At 41.7% G+C, this 22503-nt stretch overlaps 1 long non-coding RNA gene across 1 annotated transcript; it reads left to right on the top strand.

The window, feature by feature from the left end:
- The first annotated feature begins 1737 nt into the window (after positions 1-1737).
- LOC138984241 (uncharacterized) lies at positions 1738-22234 on the top strand. The gene is made up of 4 exons (XR_011461509.1): positions 1738-2061; positions 3358-3466; positions 12287-12406; positions 21794-22234. It is a non-coding gene; the product is annotated as an uncharacterized lncRNA (long non-coding RNA).
- Positions 22235-22503: the final 269 nt, after the last annotated feature.

The following is a 22503-nucleotide window of genomic DNA, read 5'->3' as shown; positions in this document are numbered from 1 at the left end:
CTATTGCACAGATCACCTATTTATATCAGTATTTTCCCAAATCTCTACTATATTCTTAGGAAAAAATTGCTAAGGTCAAGACCATGGACATTTTCTAAGGCTCTTGACACATTTGTAAAGCTGTATCCAGAAAAGTTATATCAATTAACATATGTCATTTTTATCTTGCATTCCTTTGAATATTTTAAAATATTTTTTAGTTGTTATAATGTTTCTTTATTTTTAAATTGGAGGATAATTGCTTTATAATATTGTGATGGTGTCTGCCATACATTAACATATATCAGTCATAATTATATATATATATATATGTATCCCCTCCCTCTTGAACCTCCCTCCTCTCTCTCCCCCCATCCCACCCCTCTAGGTTGTCACAGAGTGCCCGGCTGGGCTCCCTGTTACACAGCAGCTTCCCACTAAGGGTCTGTTTATACATGATAGTGTATATATGTCAGTGCTATTTTCTCAATTTGTCCTACCCTCTCCTTCCCTTGCTGTGTTCACCAGATCATTCTCCATGTTTCTTTTGCGAATGTTCTACATCTGTGGTACACTTTTAAAACTGGAACACTGATGATTTTTAAAATATGTGTGTTTAATATATTAATAACTATTCCTTTTGCCATATTTGCCACATACCTATTATTTCCCAGTTTGCTGTTTGCCTTTTAAATAGTTTGCATGATATTTTGTATCCATTTTTCTTTTGTGAATCTTTCCATTGATTTTATCCTTAAAAAGTGTTTTTATTTCTTCCCCAAAAACAATATTTTAGTTTTGGAATGGTTTGGAAAGATGAGAATATTGTGATCAAGGTTGCCCTGGTCCTCAGTGTGTGAATACATGGCTCAAAAATGGAGCAGTTACTCTAACCCCACTACATTTCTAGTCCCAGGAAATGAGACATTCCCAGAGAAATGAATCATATTTCATGTCTGCTAAACAACAGAACTCAAGTAATCTACATCAAAATAGTTGGCCATAGAAACCTTCACAAATGAAAATTTTGCAATATCAGAAGCTAAGCCAAGTAAGAACCATCCCACATCACAAAGCCCAAAATGCTATATCAAATTACCAATTTTCTGTGTAATCTTGCTTTTTAGTTGTTTATCTAATGAAATACTCCTTTGTTTCACCCAGAGAAACTTCTGGTCTCAATCATAACTTCCTCCCTCCCTCCTCCCCTCCCTCCTTCCTCCCCTCCCTCCTTCCTCCCCTCCCTCCCTTCCTCCTTCACTTCCTTCCTACCAGTGTGCAGTATACGAATTTATTATGGACCTACAGTTGTTATCACAGGAAAATTAGGTATCCCTGGACTCTGAGAAGTAATGTAGGTAGAGGAATAAAACATGAATCAGGCATGGGCACTCACTTTTCTCCATGGTGTGGGTGATTGATTCATCCAATCTAGAGGAAGAATCACAGCGTGATACCCAGAAGAATATCTGGTCCCTGATGTATGGGTAATAGTAAAAGTCACTTTTTGAAGAACCTCTTCAAGGTCTTTATTAATGCTATTTCCTCCTTTCTCCCTCCTCTTTTCTCTAGCTTGGAGCAAGATGGCCCCTGTCCTGGACCCATGCTTCTAGGGACCTGCTCTTGTTTTCCTACACTCTCCCCATGGGATGAAGAATTCACAAGCCAAGAGGGTGCATACACCAAGAGCCTGCCCCTCTTCAAGACCGTGTTCCAGGAAATCAGGCAGAAGTCTCTTCCCTGAAGACCACAGGGCTCTTTTCAGAGCCTCTTGCCTGGTCCAGTCTCTCGTGTTGATGGTGTTCCTCTTAGGTCTGAGTGGTAGTCATGCAGGACTGTTTACAAGGGGTGTGGATGGAGCCAGGACTCACTGGCAGCTTATTTGTGTATATGAATGAATCCCCTGGTGGTGTGGGGACTGAGCCAGGATAGGAGGAGAAAGGGAGGGGAGTTGTGAACCAAAGGCCAGGATGGGTACCGATTCTCCTTGCATGATTGCCTCCTGGAACTCTGAGGAGTCCAAGAATACTTAATTTTACCAGCCCTGAACTTTCAGTTTGCTATGAAGACCTATCTGCTGAGGTAGGAAGATTTTGCATGTTTCACTTAATAGTCTGTTCACTTGATGTACAATAACTCACAACTTTAAAAAATCCAAACATACAATTTACGTATCTCTATTTGCCCTTTGGTTCCTGGCCCTGCAATGTTGGGGTGTGATTGTTTGCATCCATTCCTCCTTCTATTTTCTTTCTCTGCCTCTCTTCTCTTTTCAGCCCATCATCTCTTCTTTGCTTCTCTGAGCCATGTCACTGGGATTTGCTGACTTCTGGTATCGACCTTCAGAACTGGTGGTACTGTGGTTCTTTCTGCTCCCTTTCCTGCCCTGGATCATTTCCCCACCTTACTAGTCTGACAATCCTGTGCATAATGATAGCTATTTCTGAAGGATTAACAGAAACCTCTTGATGCCACTGACAACATTAATAAGTGAGCAGCTGAAGACACTAACCACCACTCACATAAGCTCAGGGTTGTCCCCCTCACTGTTTGTTCTGTTCCAACCATTGCCTCCCTCCACATGCCCTTCCTTTCTTATATCATCATGGGGAAATGTAGGTGGGAATTAGGACAGGCATACCTTTCTGGCCACACTTTGATTCTCATAAGACTCTAGAATGGTTTTCTTTATTCCCACTGCCAGGGTTTCCAGAAGCTGGTGGTTGTCAACTTTAACATGAATTAGAATCACCTAGCCTGGTGGGCTGCCATCTATGGGGTCACACAGAGTCGGACACGACTGAAGCGACTTAGCAGCAGCAGCAGCAGAGGGCTTTCTAAACCATGTCCAGGGCCCAATCCTCAGGGCTTCTGAATCAGTAGGCAGGAATGGGGTGGGCCAACCACGTGGCCCAAGAACTGTCTGGCTAACAGTTTCCCAGGTAATGCAGGTGCTACCTGTCCGGGTTGGCCTCTGAGTACTTCTGCTTCAGGTCATCAAGTTTTATTGGATTTTCCCTCTTTGGATCTCTGTTGCTAATGTGAAATCACTTCCAACTTGGGGTCCATGAGCAGACGAGCTGAGCTCAGACCCTTGCACAGAGGCCTGAAAAGTAACTTGGGGCACCAGCTCCCTAGCACACACCCCCTGCCCTGTGGACAGATGGCTGCTTGGTTAGCAATGGTAGTGGAGTCCTCCCACAGAGGCAACTTGAGCCTCAACTTGGCAGAATATGAAACAGCCTTGGCCATCCCTTTCTCTGCAAGTTTCTCTTTAATTGCAGAAATCTGGGTGGCCTTCGCACGAGTTGTTTGTACAGCCACGGAAAAGAGATAAGTTTGGTAACCTTGGAAAACCCGATCTCTTTTTTTTCCCAGCCTCCTGAGAAGCAAGGTCCAGAGGAACAAACACTGTGCGTGGGAAACCAGAGAGGGGCTCTGGAGGAGGGGACGGAAGAGGCCAGAAACGGGGTGGCTTTTCTGAAGAGTAAGTGTCTCCCCATCTGTCTAAACTGTGTCCTGCTGGGTGAGAGTTCGTTAGCTCTGGAATTCCATGAATGACAACAGTCTACATCTCCTCACTGAGACTCTAGGCCGTATTGCTTCTTACTAAGCTCTCATCACACAGAAAAGCAATCTTGGCTGTAAATGCTGTGTTCGAGCAGCCAGTCCAAAAAGGGCCCTTAAAGGGCACCTCTTGGGGATGTGCAGCTTGTAGGGACAAGGAATTCTCTCCTCTGTCAATACCAAACCACGTGGGCTTCAGGGCACTGACTTAAGCTGCTCAGTTACCAGCTGGAGTGCTCAGATCTAGTCATTACTTGCTCCACTTTCTCTTGCACAAACCTCTAGGCCAATCCTTGCCTTGGTTTGCCAACTCTACCTTCTCCAGGGGACTATTGTTATGAGTTGCTCCGAGTCTATCCCTGGTCATCATGCTGAGAGCCTCCTAGGCAGTGACACAGTTTCAGCTTCATAATAACAACAGTAGTAATAGGTGCTACTTAGTGAGCATCAATTCTGTATCAGGATCCCTGCCAAACATTTTGCATCCAGGACTTCACATAATCCCCACAATAATCCTAGGAAATGGGGCTTACCGTCCCAATCTATAGGGCTTCCCTGGTGGCTCAGAAGGTAAAGAATCTGCCTACAATGCAGGAGACCAAGGTTTGATCCCCAGGTAGAGAAGATCCCCGCCCCCCACCTCCCAAGAAGGGAATGGCTGTCCCAATCTACCGGTGAGGAAACTGAAGCTCAGGAATTAAGTGACTTTCCGAAGACCATACGGTCAACAAGATGTTTCAGTATAATCCAGATGGAAGCCCAAACTTGTGCCAGTGCCCCAGCTTTTATGTTATGTACTTGATAAATGTTTAAGTCAGTCTATGTATCTACATGGGCTTCCCAGATGGTGCTAGTAGTAAAGAACCAATGCAGGAGATGTAAGAGATGTGGGTTCGATCCCTGGGTTGGGAAAATACCCTAGAGGAGCAAATGGCAACCCATTCCGGTATTCTTGCCTGGAGAAGTCCATGTGCAGAGGAGTCTGCCAGGCTACAGTCCACGGGGTTGTAGAGTTGGACACAATTGAAATTACTTCACACGCATGTGCATATCTACATATGCAAAGACGAAACTCACTTAAGAGCTCCATTTCCTAACCAGACCAATTAACTGAATTCATATGGTACAGTCAATATTCAGCCACTACTCAGTTACGTTCATAATAGGAGGTAGAATGAGTGGAAATGGAAACTATGGATAACCCACTGTGACTGTGATGAGATTTTGCTGCCAGATACATGGAAATTTGGTGTAACGAACATGGTGGCTGGCCCAAGGGTCATAGCAGTTAAAGTCAAGCTCTCCTTTTTCTTGGAGTGCTTGCAGCTCCTATTTTTTTCCTGCAAACCTGTCTCTGCCACCATTCCAGGTTGCACACGACAAGCTTCACTTCTTCCCCAAGCAAATCTCATGCTCTTAACATTGTCTTGTTGGCTTTTCCCTGGGAGTGTGTGTGTTTATGGTCACCGGCAGATGGAAGGAGATGATCCAGATGTGAGAATCAGCACCTGCGTGTGATGATTCCTTCTTGCTCTGGCCAGAAAGGACATGTGGGTTACAAGGCTGGACTAGACCCTGTTAACACAGCTGTCTCCAACACCAAGTTCCTAAGGTCAGAATCAGCCTCGAGAATATCTTACCAACTGGAGAGTTTCATTCTGTGCAGTTCCCTAAAACCTTCTCACATGTATGCTTTTAACCTATAATCATTTATGGGCATAATAATTCCATGAGCTTACCTCTAGTCTTCTTTTGTTAAAATTCACTTTAGCCAAGTCTTTCAACCTTGTTGAGATGCCCTGGAAGACATGTGTTAAAATGAAAAATTTTCCTGGTTTCAGATGCAGAACACCTAGGTTTGAAACCCAGGTCTGTCGTTTATTAGATTAGAAATGATTTCAACCAAGTTGGTACACTGAGCTTACATGTACCATTTACATGTACCACTGGGTGGAATCCTCCACCCTAGTCTGAATGCACACAAATGCTATTAAAATTAAGGAGTTTAAAATACCTGGTTGAATTCAAAAGCGAGAGAAGGAAATTTCAAGAAGCAGTGATAAATAGAGAGTCATAGTGGAGAAAGAGCAGAAGCCACATGGCCTGGGGTGACCCACACAGCAGATGTGTGGCTTAGAGGAAAAGGTTTGGAACTGACATGGGAAGGGCTGTTGACTGATACCATGAGTCAGAGGGAGATAGAACTGGCTTCTCAGAACAAAGCTGAGAACCAAAGATTTTCTCCTGAATAAGGACAAGAAAGTCTCCACCTCATCCCTAGGGTGACACAGACATGGGCTCCTTGCCCTGGACCATGAGTGGAAACCGTTAACTGAGAGAGTGTCGAACCCCAATTATATGGTGCATGATGACCCCTGGGGCCTGAATGCTTATATTAATGCAGACTGTGGAAATTTCTGTCAGTCTTCCTCTTAGAATCAAGGAATGGAGCCAGGTCACAGGGACGCCTTTAGTTCTTATTCCAAATGTTAAGGAAACAACCAAATAACTACCCAAGGCAGCTGTGAAAAGACAACTTGCATTTCAAAGGCAGCTGCAGTGCCCTATCTTCTTGTTTAGGGCAGGACAGAACTTTGATCTTCTCTTCAGTGTTACTTCCTGTTTACTTCTCATGAGTTTCTGTGTCTGCCTCTTTCCCGTTTCTCATCAATAACCAGCACATCTTCTACCAGTTGTGCACTCCCTAAGGTCAAAGTGATTGATGACTCTGGGAGACGAGGGCAGGGAGATGCTTAGTTCAAAATAACCTTCCAGAGTGGCTAGAGAATGTTTTAGCTAGGGTGCTTTTGGGTTTTGGGAATTGAAATCTTTTCAAGAAAGTTCAAATGAATATGAGGTATCTTACTGTGATGTTGGAGAAGACTCTTGAGAGTCCTTTGGACTGCAAGGAGATCCAATTAGTCCATCCTAAAGGAAATCAGTCCTGAATATCCATTGGAAGGACTGATGCTGAAGCTGAACCTCCAATACTTTGGCCACCTGATGTGAAGAACTGACTCATTTGAAAAAACCCCGATGCTGAGAAAGATTGAAGGTGGGAGGAGAAGGGGACGATAGAGGAGGAGATGGTTGAATGGCATCACAGATTCGATGGACATGAGTTTGAGCAAGCTCCAGGAGTTGGTGACGGACAGGGAGGCCTGGCGTGCTGCTGTCCATGGGGTCCCAAAGAGTCAGACATGACTAAGGGACTGAACTGAACTACAGGATGCAAAGGAATCCTACAGAAACACACATATAAGAAGGACAGTGGGCCTTCTTCAAATTGGAAAAATCACTGGAAGACTGCATCTTATTTTCCTTGTCTTCGCATGTTCATTTCATCTTTCTTTGTCTGCAGACCCTTTTTCTGATTCATCCATCAACTTACAGAAGCAGTTAACATGGCCACCTGCAATAGCCATTCCATTCTCTGAATCTAAATGATCTTCTACTTCCTGTTCCCAGTTAATTGGCCCAACCTCTAGGTCCCAACTCCAAGTCTGAAAGAGTAGATCCGATCTCTTCACTTGGATCAGGTGCCATCCCAGTCTAATAACGTGGCCACAGTTGGGAGCTGGGAAGATGTGAGGGGGGAGGAGAAATTTCTGAGAGATATATGTGTTGGACAATCTCTTTAAAAAGATGTAGATGGGAGAAAATTTTGAGTATAGGTGGAAAGATGTAAGGCCAGAAAGCACTCTGGTCCAGTCTGAATATGAATCAAAGTCATGCCTCCATTCGAACCCAGTATGGCCAGCCTTTCAATGATCCCAACTGGCCGAGGAATCCACTTTTCAGTTCAATTTCTTTGTTGAGTGATGAGCCACTGGAAATAAGCTGAGAAGGAGGGCATCTTTAAAATGACCATATCAGCTTCCTCTTAAAGATGGTCACCACATCAAGGGGCTTTGCCTTTCAAGAAAGCAATTTATTTTTGTGAAAGATCATGGATCCTCCACTTGGAAATGTTTTGAATTACAGTTTCTTATTCAATTTAGGCTTAAGAAAACATTTTGCATTTCTGAGCATCCTCACTTTCAAAGCATGTCTCTTGAGGTTGAACAATTATTCTCTTATTTTTTAGGTACTAGTAAAAGGAGAAAGGAATTGAGGACTTTTGACCACACAACGTGTAAGAAAGAAAGTGTTACAGCGTTTGTGTTTTCCCGACTGGCTTTCGGGACCATGGTCCCTTTTAGAGCGACACTACTGTCTTGCCCTGTGACATCCTCCCAAAGAGCCTGAATCACTGCATGCACCATAATGATGGTGGATTAGGTGACTGAACGAAAGCTGTGAGGTAATTAAAACAGGTGGAGAAATAGTAATAACAACAGCCCTCACAGTCATCAGTGGCTACCTATAAGAATTCCCTAGCATCTTCTATCCATTACATTATTTAATCCTCTCTACAAAACTCCACATATGGCATCATCTTATTACATAGGGAAAGCTTAGATTATTTGATTATCTTTGTTCTTGCATCCTTTTTTTTGTTGTTGTTCTTGCATCCTAACAAGGCAACTTAGGTTGTATCTATACGATGCCCAATAGCTAGTTAAATCAAAGCAATTTTGGAATCATATATGCAAAGTTGTTTGTAGAACTAGTTTTTATTTGTGTTAGAATGTCTTTGCGTAAATAATCCAGTGATTATTATTCATTATCATTATTTACAAATTATCATCTTCCCATCTCAGCACAAATTAGAGGCTTTACTACAAGGCTTGTGGAGGAAGTACCCTACCAGCTAATTCAACGCAATACATAATATTTAGTCCATTAAACTACAGGCATGATCAGTGTCCCATAAAAGCAACTAAAGAAGAGGAGTTTGTGGCTAGTTATATGTAAAAATCAATGTGTACGTTCCAATGAGTTGTATAAAAACAGTAATAGTGTGGCCATTTGTTCCCCCACACAGTGTAACACAGACAGATCTTTAAGGCCAGTGTTCCAAAGTGCCCAAGTCATTCTTTAACCAATTTAAATAAAAAAAGGAGTTTCTCACTACTAATAAAAATATTATGATTGCCCATTCAAAGCTGCATCATTGATCACTGTGTTCTAGTAAATACTTTACATTTCATTAATATTCATTGGGTTGACCAAAAAGTTCACTTTGGTTTAGCCATAAGATTTTACAGGAAAGCTCAAATGAACTTTTTGGGCAACCCAATACAATGGCACTAATGATGTTCTCCACTTGAGTGAGGCTTGAGTTAAGAGTACTTTCAAGCATTACACTTACCTTATTTTTAAAATTTCCAAGTCTATTGTTCACATCAAACCTCTGTAAAGTATCTACATCAGTCTGATTTACTGGACAAAAAGAAAGTTGGGAACTTAGCGTTTTGAGTTGTTATTGATGTTACCTGGGATTTCTAATGGAACCTTAATCTTCTGCCCTTTGGGGGTCTATAGATTTGAAATGGGACTAAAACTTGTTTTCTAAATAATGTATTCTTCTTCCCTCATAATGCAAGTATTACACTAATGTCATTGTGCAGGAGACATTTCTTCCCTTACTTCACCAGAGTAAGGATGCTACAGAGAACAAAGACTTTGGGGTCAGATAGAGCAGGCTTTAAATCTGGGGTCGAGCACTTACTAGTTTGAGACCTTGGTCAAAGCAAATTCTCTGTGAGCTTCAATTTCCTCATCTGTAAATTAGAGATGACAAGTGATAAGACAGGAATAAAATAATCTAGCAATATGCCTGGCTTAAAAGGAAATAGTTTTACTCACCTATTTATATTAGGTAAAATGTTGTTATCAACAGTTTCTAATGGGCTGGAGAAAAAAATATGTCTCCTTGAAATATTTCCATGAAACAGAGTGCATGAAATATTACTGCTTTCTTTGTTCAGGCATAGTGAATAAAGTGATTCTTCTTGTTTTTCCTGTGTTTCTTCTATTCGCTCTTTTGTTCATTTCTTCACTGGACACAAATTGATTACTCATTAAGTTTTAGGAATAGTTGAGAAAAACTAATGCAGGGAGGTGTGTAGAGGTGGGAGTATCTCTCAATGATATAATAACATCAGAGAATTTAGCTTTTCTTTTTATTAAATAAATACTATAATAAATATAAATTTTAAATGACACTTGGCACAAATCCAGGCAGGTGACCTAGGATTGGGTGGGGGAGCGGGGGTTGTTGGTGCATTAGTTTAAATCCTCCACTTTCAAGAATGAGTTTTGTTATCTTTAGTCAGCTATCAGTGTGCTTTGACTTCCTGGTCAGTAGATTTTTGGTGCTGAGTGTCAAATTTTTAAAAGTGGTTAGAGCAAAGAGTAGGGATGCAGAGTCTGTTATTTTCAATGAAGCAGCTGTTAATGTTAATTATCAGGACAGTAACTTCATATAATTCCTATGTCGTTGTTAGAATAAACATGATCCCTCCAGATACAGAGGGTCATTTAACTTATTCATTTAACTTGTCATTTAACTTATTCATTAGTATTTTGGAGTGCTGTTGAGCCATTTTGCAGATGACTCTGCTGAAACTGATCAAGGTTTGTTTTTGGAGAATGGCTGAAAGGGCCAATGGAAAATGAAAGTCACCGCTGTGCACAGATATAACTTGTCCATTAGCTACTGTCCCTGAGTATTGGAAATGATCTCATAGTTAGAACAAATCCTCAGGAGTAGACGGGAGTAGTAGGACTTTATTCATTGTTTACTGCTGTCTGCTGTCCTCTCAAACCAAGCCCTTGGTTGTCAAGTTTCTAGGTCAGAGAAGGGGCAGCAGTGCCTTGCCTGTAGGCCCTCCCTCCTTTGTACTCTGAAGGAACAGCTTCAAGGCCCCTGTGTTTAAAGGACACATCAGTTCTTCCACAACTGAGAACATGTTTAGGACCATTCAGGTCACAGGGCCTGTTGTGGCTGAGATGTGAGACAAAACAGCCCCCTCTGTGGGAACCAGTTATGTCGTCCTTCTTGCCTTTTAGAGTCATTAATAGCACACTAAACAATTTGGAATGTCCTGTCAGTGACTCAGCTAGGTTTTATTGTTTTGTTTACTTGGCTTTTCAGCTTCAGCCTCTTCAAATCTTATTTTTTAAAATGCTCCTTCCTAAAAATTTACACAGTTCAGTTCCAAAAAAAAGAAGCAAACCAACCTAGAAAATTTTTCCTTAATTTGGGCAAGGTCCATCTGACTGTCAGTGTACTTGCCTATCGTAGGTGGGCATTCTCCTATACACTGAGTCACACGCACACATACACTCCACTGAACCTGGAGGTCGGTGACTCCCAAAGCAGACATACATTGCATTAGAAATGATAGGAGATCTGGAAAAGTGTCTACAGCTGTTCAAGTTTATTCTGTATAGCATGTTTTAGTAGTTATTTTCATATCCTTTTTTAAAAATAATTTTATTGTGGTAAAAGTCGCACAGTATAAAACATACTATTTTAACTGTATTTAACTATACAATTCAATGGCACTAAGTACATTCACACTGTTGTTCAACTTTCACCATCATCCATCTCCTGAATTTTTCACTTTCCAAGCTGAAACTTTGTCCCCATTAAACACTCAGTCCCCCTTGCCCCTTCCTTCCCTCCTCACCAGCACCGCCCCCCGTTCTGGGCCCTGGTATCTGCCAGTACACTTTCTGACTCTATGAATTTGACTATTCTAGGTACCTCATATCGGTGGAATCAAACAGTATTTGTCTGCACCTACTAGGTATTAGAATGCATTTTTAAGGTTTACTTAAAATATGTCCTACAAACAGATTGTACCCTTTCTCCCTACTGTTCTATACAGTAGGATCTCATTCATTATCTATTTTATACAAGGGGGAAAAGAGGGGTGCAATAAGCTGGGAGATTGGAATTGACATGTATACACTTTTAAAGTTTGACATCTGTCTTTGGTGCCTGAGTATTAAGATCTACCAAATGACTAGGATGGGACAAACTGGTAGGACATGAGTGATGGAGAGGAAGAGGAGTCAAAGTGCAAAAAGCAGGACTTAGTCTTAAGGACTAGCTGGCCAGGAGGCCCAGGTCCTCAGCTCAGGTATGCCATGAATCACCAGGGTAAACAGTGATGCGTCATCTCCGGGGCGCGTTGTTCTCATTTGTATGGGAGAGCTGGTCCAGACTGGGTGCTGACCCACCAGTGTCTGTGACTCAGTTAGCCTACTACCTACTGTTGTTCATCACTCAGTCTTGTCCAGCTCTTTGTGACCCCATGGACTACAGTGCGCCAGGCTTCCCTGTCCTTCACTATCTCCCGGAGTTTGCTCAAATTCTTGTCCATTGAGTCATTGATGCCATCCCATCTCATCCTCTGTCACCCCCTTCTCCTCTTGCCCTCAATCTCTCCCAGCATCAGAGTCTTTTCCAAGGAGGTGGTTCTGCATCAGGTGGCCAGAGTATTGGAGTTTCAGCTTCAGCATCAGTCCTTCCAGTGAATATTCAGGGTTGCTTTCCTTTAGGATTGACTAGTTTGATCTCCTTACAGTCCAGTAAGTCCAGCTGTACTGGCACACAGCCACAGCCACTTACGTAGGTATTGTCAGTATCTTCTTTCCCACTACAAGGGCAGAGGTAAGTAGCTGCTAAATAGACCTTACGGCCTGCAAAGCTCAAGATATTTACCATCTCATCCCTTACTGGAAAAATTTATTAATCAGACCTAAAATATTTCTACAATTCAAACTCTAAACACTATAATTCCTCTATATCTTGAACTAATCTTTTTTTTTTTTTTCCCCTGAGTGTTTCTCTGTGTCTTGTGGATTGGATATGTACTTATGTTTCCTCTGAAGGCCAAGACATAACCATTTGGCAGTAAATAGGACTTGAAAGCAAAGAATCAGACCCTCAATGGAAAGGAAGGTAAGATGGAAAATGGTGGGAAAGCTGGATTTGGTGAGATGGGAGAGGAGCGCTCAGAACACCCTGGGCTGCATTACGGTTGTGTAATGGGGCCGTTCCCACTCAGCAACGTTCGTGGAATGAGGCTGGACCGGCTGGTTGGCAGAGGGGTTTCCCCTTTGGGAGATGCTACTGATGATTCACACATGTGTGGGTTGACTGCAAAGAGGGGGAGGAGGGTTCAGAGGGAGAAAGAGAGAAGGAGGAAGGAAAGGGATGGGCGAGTTAAGACACCAAGATGCCTAAGCATTTATCCGGGCTTTGTGCTTGGCCCTCTGGGTCTACAAAGAACAATAGGACGTGTTCCCCACACTGAGAAGCTTAGCTTTAAACCAGAGTTTAAGGACAAGGGGAGAGCTTCGGGTAGAATGAGAAAAACGTACCATAAGGAAGAGAAGAGCAAGATGGATGGAATTAGTTTTTGAGAAAAATATTTAGGAAAATGCTTAGACTATCCAAGTCCTACATTTTATACTTAAATCCTAACAAGTTTGGGAATGTTAATGTTAAAAATTTCTGCTGAAAATAGGCACATTTTCCATACTTCTCAGCCTAGTAAACAAGATCCTTTGTGATCTATTTATTTCTTACTTCTCCAGCTTTCTCTCTCATCTCTGTACCATTCCTGGTCCATGTCTCAGTCACACTGAACCTTTCCTTTTTCTTTTTTTTTAAAATACTACAGACCTGCTCTTGGCTCTAGGTCTTGGCCATGCTGATCCTTCTGACTAGAATTCCCTCCAGGTTGAGTCTCCTCTTCCTATTTCAAAGGAATTCCTACTTGCTCTGCAGATCTTCACTCCACCTCTGCATGATCTCTGAACCCCAGGTCTAGGTCATGTTCCCATTTATATTATTTCAATATCAGATATTTTCCCTATCATACTGCATGATAATTTCCTGTTACTTAAAAAAAATTAGTCTGGGTCCCCTCAGAAGCAGACTCTGGGACAAAGAAGTGTAGTTTAGTTGGGATATGATTTTGTATGTGCTGTGTTAAGTTACTTCAGCTGTGTCTGACTCTTTGCAATGCTATAGTCTGTAGCCTGCCAGGCTCCTCTGTCCATGGGATTCTGCAGACAAGAATACTGGAGTGGGTTGCCATTTCCTCCTCCAGGGGATCTTCCCAACCCGGGGATCAAACTTGCATCTCCTGCAGCTCCTGCATTGTCAGGCGGGTTCTTTACCACTAGCACCACCTGGGAAGCCCCATATTCCATCTCTAAGATATATCATAAAATTAACAGTCTCAGTCAATAGGTAGCAAAGGCCACTGATGGTAGATGCCATAAAGAAAAAGACTAGCATTTCTGACTAAGGCAAAATTAAAACTTCAGCACAACAAAAATACTACAAGCTAAATTAGGAAAAGTTAAAACTGAGAAACTATTACAGTGTTATGAGAGAAAAATAATTGGTATTAATACATAAAGAACTTACAACTAAATTAGAAGGGATGGGGGAACTGGGATTATAAACAGTTAATCCCCAAAGGAGAAAAACAAGCTATCAAAAATAAAAGAAAAATGTTTAGTTTCTCTAATAATGTATTTAATAAAATAATGATTTACCATTCAATATTTGCCTATTAAAACAGTGAGACATCATTTATTTTGCCTATCGGATTGGTGAAGTCTAAAAAGAATTATTGTGAAACTTCTCTGGTGGCTCAGATAGTAAACAGCCTGCCTGCAATGCAGGAGACCCAGGTTTATCCCTGGGTTGGGAAGATCCCCTGGAGAAGGGAATGGCAGCCCACTCCAGTATTCTTGCCTAGAGAATTCCATGGACAGAGGACCCTGGCAGGCAACAGTCCACAGGCTCACAAGGAATCAGACACAACTGAGCAACTAACACACACATATACAAAGACTTATGATACCACATTGGTCAGAGCATGGGGAAATGTGCTTTCACACCGCTGGAGGGAAGATAGATTGGTACAATTTTTCTGAGGTGTAGTTTGGCAACAGGCATGGAAAGCCTTTGAAAGAATGACCTTTGATTTAACAGTTCCTTATCTGGGGAATTTTACTATGAAAATGTATGGGCATTTATCGCTAGTATTATTTATATTAGAAAACCGTGGAGTTGGCAGTGGTGGTTAACAATAGAATACTGTGTCATCTCAAAAATTATTTTTTATATAACTCCATAAGTAGAAAGAGGCTCATAGTGTATTTTTCAGTAAAAAGGCATATGGCAGTTCAAAACAGTAAATGTAATGTGATTTTATATGAACATATAGTTGCTGCTGCTGCTGCTGCTAAGTCGCTTCAGTCGTGTCCGACTCTGTGTGACCCCATAGACGGCAGCCCACCAGGCTCCCCTGTCCCTGGGATTCTCCAGGCAAGAACACTGGAGTGGGTTGCTATTTCTTTCTCCAATGCATGAAAGGGAAAAGTGAAAGTGAAGTCGCTCAGTCATGTCCCATGTCCGACTCTTCGCGACCCCATGGACTGCAGCCTACCAGGCTCCTCTGTCCATGGGAGTTTCCAGGCAAGAGTACTGGAGTGGGGTGCCATTGCCTTCTCCGGAACATATAGTAATCTCCTCTTATTCATGGGGGATAAGTCCCAAGGCCCTCAGTGGATGCCTATATCGCAGATAGTACTGAGCTCCACGTGTACTGTGTCTCTTCTTTCATATTTACCTGTGATAAAGTGTAATCTACAAATTAAGCACTGTAAGAGATTAACAACAGTAACTAATAATAAAATAGAACCATCATAACAACATACTGTAATAAAAATTACATCAATGTAGTCTCTCCCTCTCTCTGAAAGTACCTTATAGTACAAATTTAATGCATTTCCCGTTTACCACGCATTGTGTTCATAACTTTTGCAATTTGAGGAGCACCAGCAAATCTAGCACAATTTTCTTTTTCTTTCTTCACAACGTCACTGACAGAAGATTCATTTTCACTATGTATCTTATCCATCTCAGCATATGATTGATTGCTTGTCTTTCCTTATCAAGCTAGGAACTTTCCCCTTTTCACTTAAAGGAAGTGCTTCACGGTTTCTCTTTGGCATATTTGAATTACCAGCATCACTACTTTTGTGCATTGGGGCCATTAGTTAGTAAAATAAGGGTGATTTGAACACATGAGTTGCAATCTCACAATAGTCAATCTGATAACCCAGGAGGCTGCCAAGTGACTAAGGGGCAGAGTATGCTGGACAAAGGGACGATTCACAAGCGTGGGAGGGACGGAGTGGGACCACACAGATTTCATCACCCTATTCAGAATGGGGCACAATGGAAAACTTATCATTTATTTCTGAAATTTTCCATTAGTATGTTCAGATCCCAGCTGACCGCAAGTAACTGAAACCTTGGGAAGCATAACCATGGATAAAGGAAGACCTGTATTTCCATGTAGTACATATAGTCCAGGGAGGGGGAAAAAAAAAAGATGAAATGCTGTACATCCAAATTTTATCAGATGTCACCTCAAAAAATATGATTATGGATTTTCTGTATTAGACTCTTTTCATCAGTGTATGCTAAGGTTTCTTTAATGAATGTATTCATACAATTTTTTAAAATTCTGAAGGTACATGTGACATTCAAACTTTTAAAAATGCATGTTTTTCAATTTTATTTTTAAAAGTGATTTCTTGTCTTTATTTGGCTGCACTGGGTCCTGGCTGCAGCACGCAGGATCTTGTCTTTGTTGTGGCACGCAGGATCTGTAGTTGCCGCATGTAGCTTCCCGTTCCCTGAGCAGAGATTGAACCTGGGCCCCCTGCTCTGAGAGTGTGGAGTCTTGGCCACTGGACCACCAGGGAAGTCCCTAAAGATGCACTTTTAAGTGACAAAAGAGTACATGGATATATTCTAATTGTGAAAATTCTGGTGATGCAGTAATTATAAATAGTATACACACAAATATATAGTATATATAACTATATATGTTATATAGTATGAATATAAACATATAACGTAAAATCCTCCTTCACCACTTAATTATTTTCCAAAGACGAAAAAAATAAGGCAAGGTTTCCTCACCTTTCAAAAACTCAATCCAGATAAGCTAAACACACACCAGTGGATTTAGTACCTGAACACACTGCAGACATTGCTCATTATCTTAGTTGACTGGGCCTGTCATAGCAGAAGTGGCAGGCCTGGTTCACTCTGACCTGAGTTTCTGCCTACAAGTGTAGCTGGTCACATGTGACCCTGGAACCTTGTAATTCCACCCAGAAAAACACATTTGTTGACAGATCGGAAGGAAGATAGCGTGAGGTAGAGAAAGTTTGAACACAAGACTCAATCCTGGAATTGAAAGGCCGGCCCTGCTTCTGAAGTCCTACTTCAGAAGAGGTGCTACTTAGATGGAAGCCTTAGGACTGAAAATCTTCTCCCAGAAGGCTGACAGGTGCAAGATTCAAGTCAAATTTCACATCACATTCAACCCGAGCTGTTCCTATAAAGCTCTAACAAAATCAGCACTTTTTCCAACAGTGGTGAAGCTTTAAGAAAGCTTTTCTTGTCTCTCTCACTTGTCTCCCTGCCTTTGCATTTACAGAGCTCACCAGCAAAAAAAGTCTGCTTGCATATGAATGTCTCCGAGTGTTTTCATTACTGTGTGAAAACCAATATTATTTTAGTTCCGCTGATAAGGATCTATTTGTGTATATAATCTCTTCCTAGGAAACCTGGAATTTTTTTTGCCTCCTCATACAAAGGGATGACTTGACTCTCAAAGAGGACAAAAGGTTTTTTTTTTTTGGCTACTTCAAGTGGCATGTGGGATCTTTTTTTATTTTTTAAAAATTTGTAATTGAGGGCTAATAGCTTTACAACATTGTGCTGCTTTCTGCCACACATCAACATGAATCTGTCATAGGTATATATATTTCCCCTCCCTCTTGAACCTCCCACCCACCTCCCACCCACCTCCCACCCCATCCCACCCCTCTACGTTGTCACAGAGCTCCCTGAGCCATACGGCAAATTCCCACTGACTACCTATTTTACGTATAATAGTGTATATGTTTCTGTGCTACTCTCTCCATTCATTCCACCTTCTCCTCCTAGCGCCTGTGGCCATGAGTCTGTTCTCTATATCTGCGTCTCCATTGCTGCCCTGCAAATAGATTCATCAGTACCATCTTTCTAGAGTCCATATACATGAGTTAATATATATATTTTTCCTCTTTCTGACTTACTTCACTCTGTGTAATAGGTTCATCCACCTCATTAGAACTGACTCAAATGCCTTCCTTTTATGGCTGCATAGTATTCCATTGTATATATGTACCATAGGTTCTTTATCCACTCATCTGCTGATGGACATTCTAGGTTGCTTCCATGTCTTAGCTGTAGTAAACAGTATTCAGCTACAAAGAACACTGGGGTACATTTTTCTTTTTCAGTTATGGTTTCCTGATTGCTGGGTCATATGTTAGATTTATTCCTAGTTTTTAAAGGAATCTCCATACCATCTTCCATAGTGGCTGTATCAATTTACATTCCCACCGACAGTGCAAGAGGGTTCTCTTCTCTCCAACCCCTCTCCAGCATTTATTGTTTGTAGATATTTTGATGATGGTCATTCTGATCAGTGTGAGGTGATATCTCATTGTAGTTTTGATTTGCATTTCTCTAATAATGAGCAAAGTTGAGCCTCTTTTCATGTGTTTATTAGCCATTTGTATGTCTTCTTTGGAGAAATGTCTGTTTAGATCTAGGAAGACACAATTTTGACCATCAGAATCCTCACCTTCTGTCTCTGCTCCCTTAGTGCACATTCAGGACACATTTAATTTCTCTATGCTTCATTCTCCTTGAATATAAAGTGAATACAGAAGGATAGAAGACTCTAATAATATTATTGGGGGGAAAATAGAACAATTTTCTGGATGTTTTTATTACAAGGTACTAAGAAACTTCAGGGCAGTTCAAAAGAATGAAGACATACAAGGGGTTATAAGTGTTTTAGGAAATAGTAGCAATTGGGCAGAAAGGGCTGTAAAACCAATAGAACCAATGAGCATTTTTATTGTGGTCTGCCACTCCTAAGAGAAAGGGCTTCCCAGGTGGTGCTAGTGACAACCTGCCTGCCGATGCACGAGACATAAGAAACATAGGTTTGATCCCTGGGCTGGGAAGATCCCCTGGAGGAGGGCATGGTAACCCCCTCCAGTATTCTTGCCTGGAGAATCATGGACAGGGAGCCTGGCAGGCTACAGCTCATAGGGTCATGAAGGGTTGGACATGACTAAAGCAACTTAGCACTCATGCATGCGGTCCTCAGGGAAAAGTCTTTTTTTGCTGATGCCATTAGTTTATATCTTCTGACACTCACTGCCAGACTATAATATTGACTTTCGAGAATCAATTACCTTTTGGCCTTTTAAGCATGTCTACAATAGATACATGTCAGCCCTCCCACAATCCTCCAGTCCTGCACACTGGTCTGTGTCTACATGCAACACAGAACATTTTCAAATGCTGGGCTGACATCTGGTCTCTCCTCTGCATTGGAGAGCAGCCTAGTGTGAATACAGAGAGCATGAGCTTTGGTGCAGGCTGGTATTTGAGTGCCAGCTCTGATGCTTGTGAGCTATTTCCTTTCTGAAGGCTCCCTAGCATCTCTGTTTCTCATGTATAAAATGTTGTTTAGCCGCTAAGTCATGTATGACACTTTTGTGACTCTATGGACTGTAGCCCACCAGGCTTCTCTGTCCATGAGATTCTCCAAGCAAGAATGCTAGAGTGGGTTGCCGTTTCCTCTCTCATGGGATTTTCCTGACCCAGGATTGAACCCGTGTCTCCTGCATTGGCAGGCAGATTCTTTACCACTGAGCCACCAGGGAAGCCCTGCATAACATGGGGTGATGATAATAAACTGTGTGATAAATCTCATAGAACTGTGCGATGATTAAATAAAAGCCTACATGTACAGTTCTCAGTCTGGGGCCAGGTAAGTGGACAACATTCTATAAACGTTAGGTCCTAAAACCTCTTTGCCAGACTGTAAGACAGTGACGTCCCTCCCAAGGGTCTGCAATGCTGATTCCCATTCATCTCAGCTTCTGGCCACTCTATGGAATGATCACTTAAGATCATTGATCACTTAAGGCCACCTCCCCTCTTCAGTTTTGCCAATGGAAACCAGGGCCAGAGAAGGATAACCTTCCTTGCAGATACAGGTTATCCTCCTTTTGCTGAGGTTGGAACACGTGTTCCTCTGTGGGGCAGCGGGATCTCATTTTGCGTCTCTTGGCCTTTCCTCCCCTGCTTTCTCTGACCCCATGGCTCTTCCTCACTCATCCAGTCCACTTGCTGGTTAGTACTTTCATGTATTTTCACTCACCCTTGCTTTGGGGTTTGACTCCAGGGAATTGGTCTCTGTAGGAAGGGACCCCCTCCTATTCCAGGACCCCCAAAAAATGATTCTGGCTGGTCGTTTGATGCCTGAAGACGTCTTAGGTGACGCTAACTAATGGCACAAGCAGTTAGATATGCAGCATGTTCTGTGTCCAAGTTCCCCAGCCATGTAGATTCTGGGACATGGACAAGCCTTGGCAAATGTTTGACTTGGCCCGCAGCTTGATGCCACGCTGCTGCCCTGTTTTGTTTGCCAGTCTCCTGAATAAAGAAAGAGGCAGGACAGCTTCTGGTACTGCCAATCAGGCCTTAAACTTTCCATCCTGTGTGAGCAAGTCTTGGTCTCACAGCTCCCTTTTAAATTAAAATAGTCAAGTGGTTAAATATTCATGCTTTGCTTATTTCAGTATATTTAATTTATTACATATCACTTTTCCAGAGTTTTATATAAACTTGCCCGAGGACTTTATTTTTTTCAGTTTAAATTCTGGCAGAACGTTCCCTTTTCCTTGGCAGAGTGTTGATTAGTTAAAGAAAATAAAAAAGTCTACCTAGCTAAGAAGATAATATCTTATTTTATATAACAGATTCTTCTTGTACTTAAAAAAATAATATTCTGGTCATTATCAGCATCATTAATTAATTTTCAGTGATTATTAATGTGGTGCTCCATATAAGGTATCTTAAAACGTCTGCTTCATTTTATTCCCAAGGCTGGAAACCACTGCCTCAGCATGTCTGCCCACATTGTCTTTTCCTTTAGGATGCTGGAAATGAAGTTTTTTTTTTCTTTTCATTTCTCCCACTGGTTAAAATGGAATCCTATCGTCCCCTCTCCCTCTTTCTGCAGAGCAAGTCTTCACCAAATTCTGTCTTACAACTGTCTCAGTCTGGAAGTGGTGATAGGAGGTTATTTCTCAGATCTGAATAGTAGGCTAACTCTTCTCTTTCAAAAGCCTTCCTCATCCTCATAGCCAGGGTTTGGGGAAGCCAAAGTGTTATATAAACACAGACATAACTGAGGCTGGATTGAGGCTCAGAACTCATACGTTGCACATTTAAAACAAAAGACTGACAACAATCAATTGGAACTGAAAATCTGTATAGGAGAGCTTCAAACTATGGCACTTGGAGGCATGTTTTTCTTTTTAAAAATGTCAGATGGCCCTGTTGTACCTGATTGTGAAATCTGTGAATAATGATTCCTTGACTATCGGGAGCTAATTAAAAGTTACCATGCGTTGTTGTCCCCTGCGCACTGCCCCCATCCCCGCCCCAACACACACACCATCACTCGCACTGCCTCTTCCCACCACCCACACAGCATCTGTTAGAACCTAAAAATGAGTTTCAGTATTAGCCTAAGAAAATAACAAAACAAAGTTAGACGTTTAAATTAACTGCCAAAGAAGAAATCATATGTCACCTCTCTGTTTCAGAACATTATATAAGCAGCAACAGAAGAAAGAAAGAAAAAGGAATGAAGAAGGGAGGAGGGATAGAGGGGGGTGTGAAGAGGAGGAGGATGGGAAGGAAGGGAGGAAGGAAAGACAGAAAAACTAAGTAGAAACTTTAGAAATGTACAAGAACTATAGGAAGGAAATTTCAGGAGTTACTGTAGAACATAAAACAAGAATTTTAATAATAGAATGAGGATGGGAACAAGTAATATTTTTAAAAGGCAACTTCCAAATTAATTTATAGTCATTTAATCTTAAATGACATTTTTACAGAACTTGAAAAGCTATTATTAATTCTATATCTAGAAGACTAATTTGTTAAGAATAATAAATGTATTCTTTAAAAAATTAATAAAGGGATATTTGTATTGCCTGATATGAAATTTAAAAGATGTGATAGTGAAAACAGTGTTTACTAATACAAGAATAGACTAATGAATAAGAAGAAACTCAGAAACATATACATAGATACAAATATTTTATATGTGATAGAGATGACATTTCAGACAAGTAAGAAAATAATGGATATTTGTTGTTTTAGGAAAACAGTTTCGTGGGGTGTTGTATTAGTTTCCTGTGACTGCAGTAATGAATTAATCGCAAAGTTGGTGACTTAGAACGACAGAAATTTATTCTCTCAGATTTAGAGACCAGAAGTTGGAAATCAGCTTTAATGAGTCAAAACCAAGATGTTGGGCTTCCCTAGTGGCTCAGTGGGAAAGAATCTGCCTGTTAATGCAGAAGACACAGGTTTGATCCTTGATCCAGGAAGATCCTGCCTGCCTTGGAGCGCCTAAGCCCGTGTGCCACAACTACTGAGCCTGCGCTCTAGAGCCCGGGAGCTGCAACTCCTGAAGCCGGCACATCGGAGAGCCTGTGCTCCGCAACAAGAGAAGCATTGCAATGAGAAACCCACGCACTGCAACTAGGGAGTAGCCCCCCCACTTGCTGCAACTAGAGAAAAGCCCAAGTAGCAACAAAGACCCAGCACAGCCAAAAACAAATAAATGAATATTTTTAAAAAACCAAAGTGTTGGCAGGCCTCACTTTCTCTGGCGGTGACAGAGGAGAACCTGCTCCCTGCCTCTTCAAGGTTCTGGTAGCTGCAGGCATTCCTTGGCTTGCAGATGTGTCACTCCAACCCTGCCTTCATGCGCCATTACCTTATTCTATTCTATGTGTGTCAAATCTCTCTCTGTTTCTCTCTCGTAAGGACACTTGTGATTGGACTTAGGGACCATGCAGATAATC

This window comes from Bos mutus, chromosome 20 (genome assembly GCF_027580195.1).
Source record: "Bos mutus isolate GX-2022 chromosome 20, NWIPB_WYAK_1.1, whole genome shotgun sequence".
In the NCBI taxonomy this organism is placed as follows: Eukaryota; Metazoa; Chordata; class Mammalia; order Artiodactyla; family Bovidae; genus Bos; species Bos mutus.
Note: the sequence above shows the minus strand (reverse complement) of the source record. Positions and strands in the feature narration are given on the sequence as shown.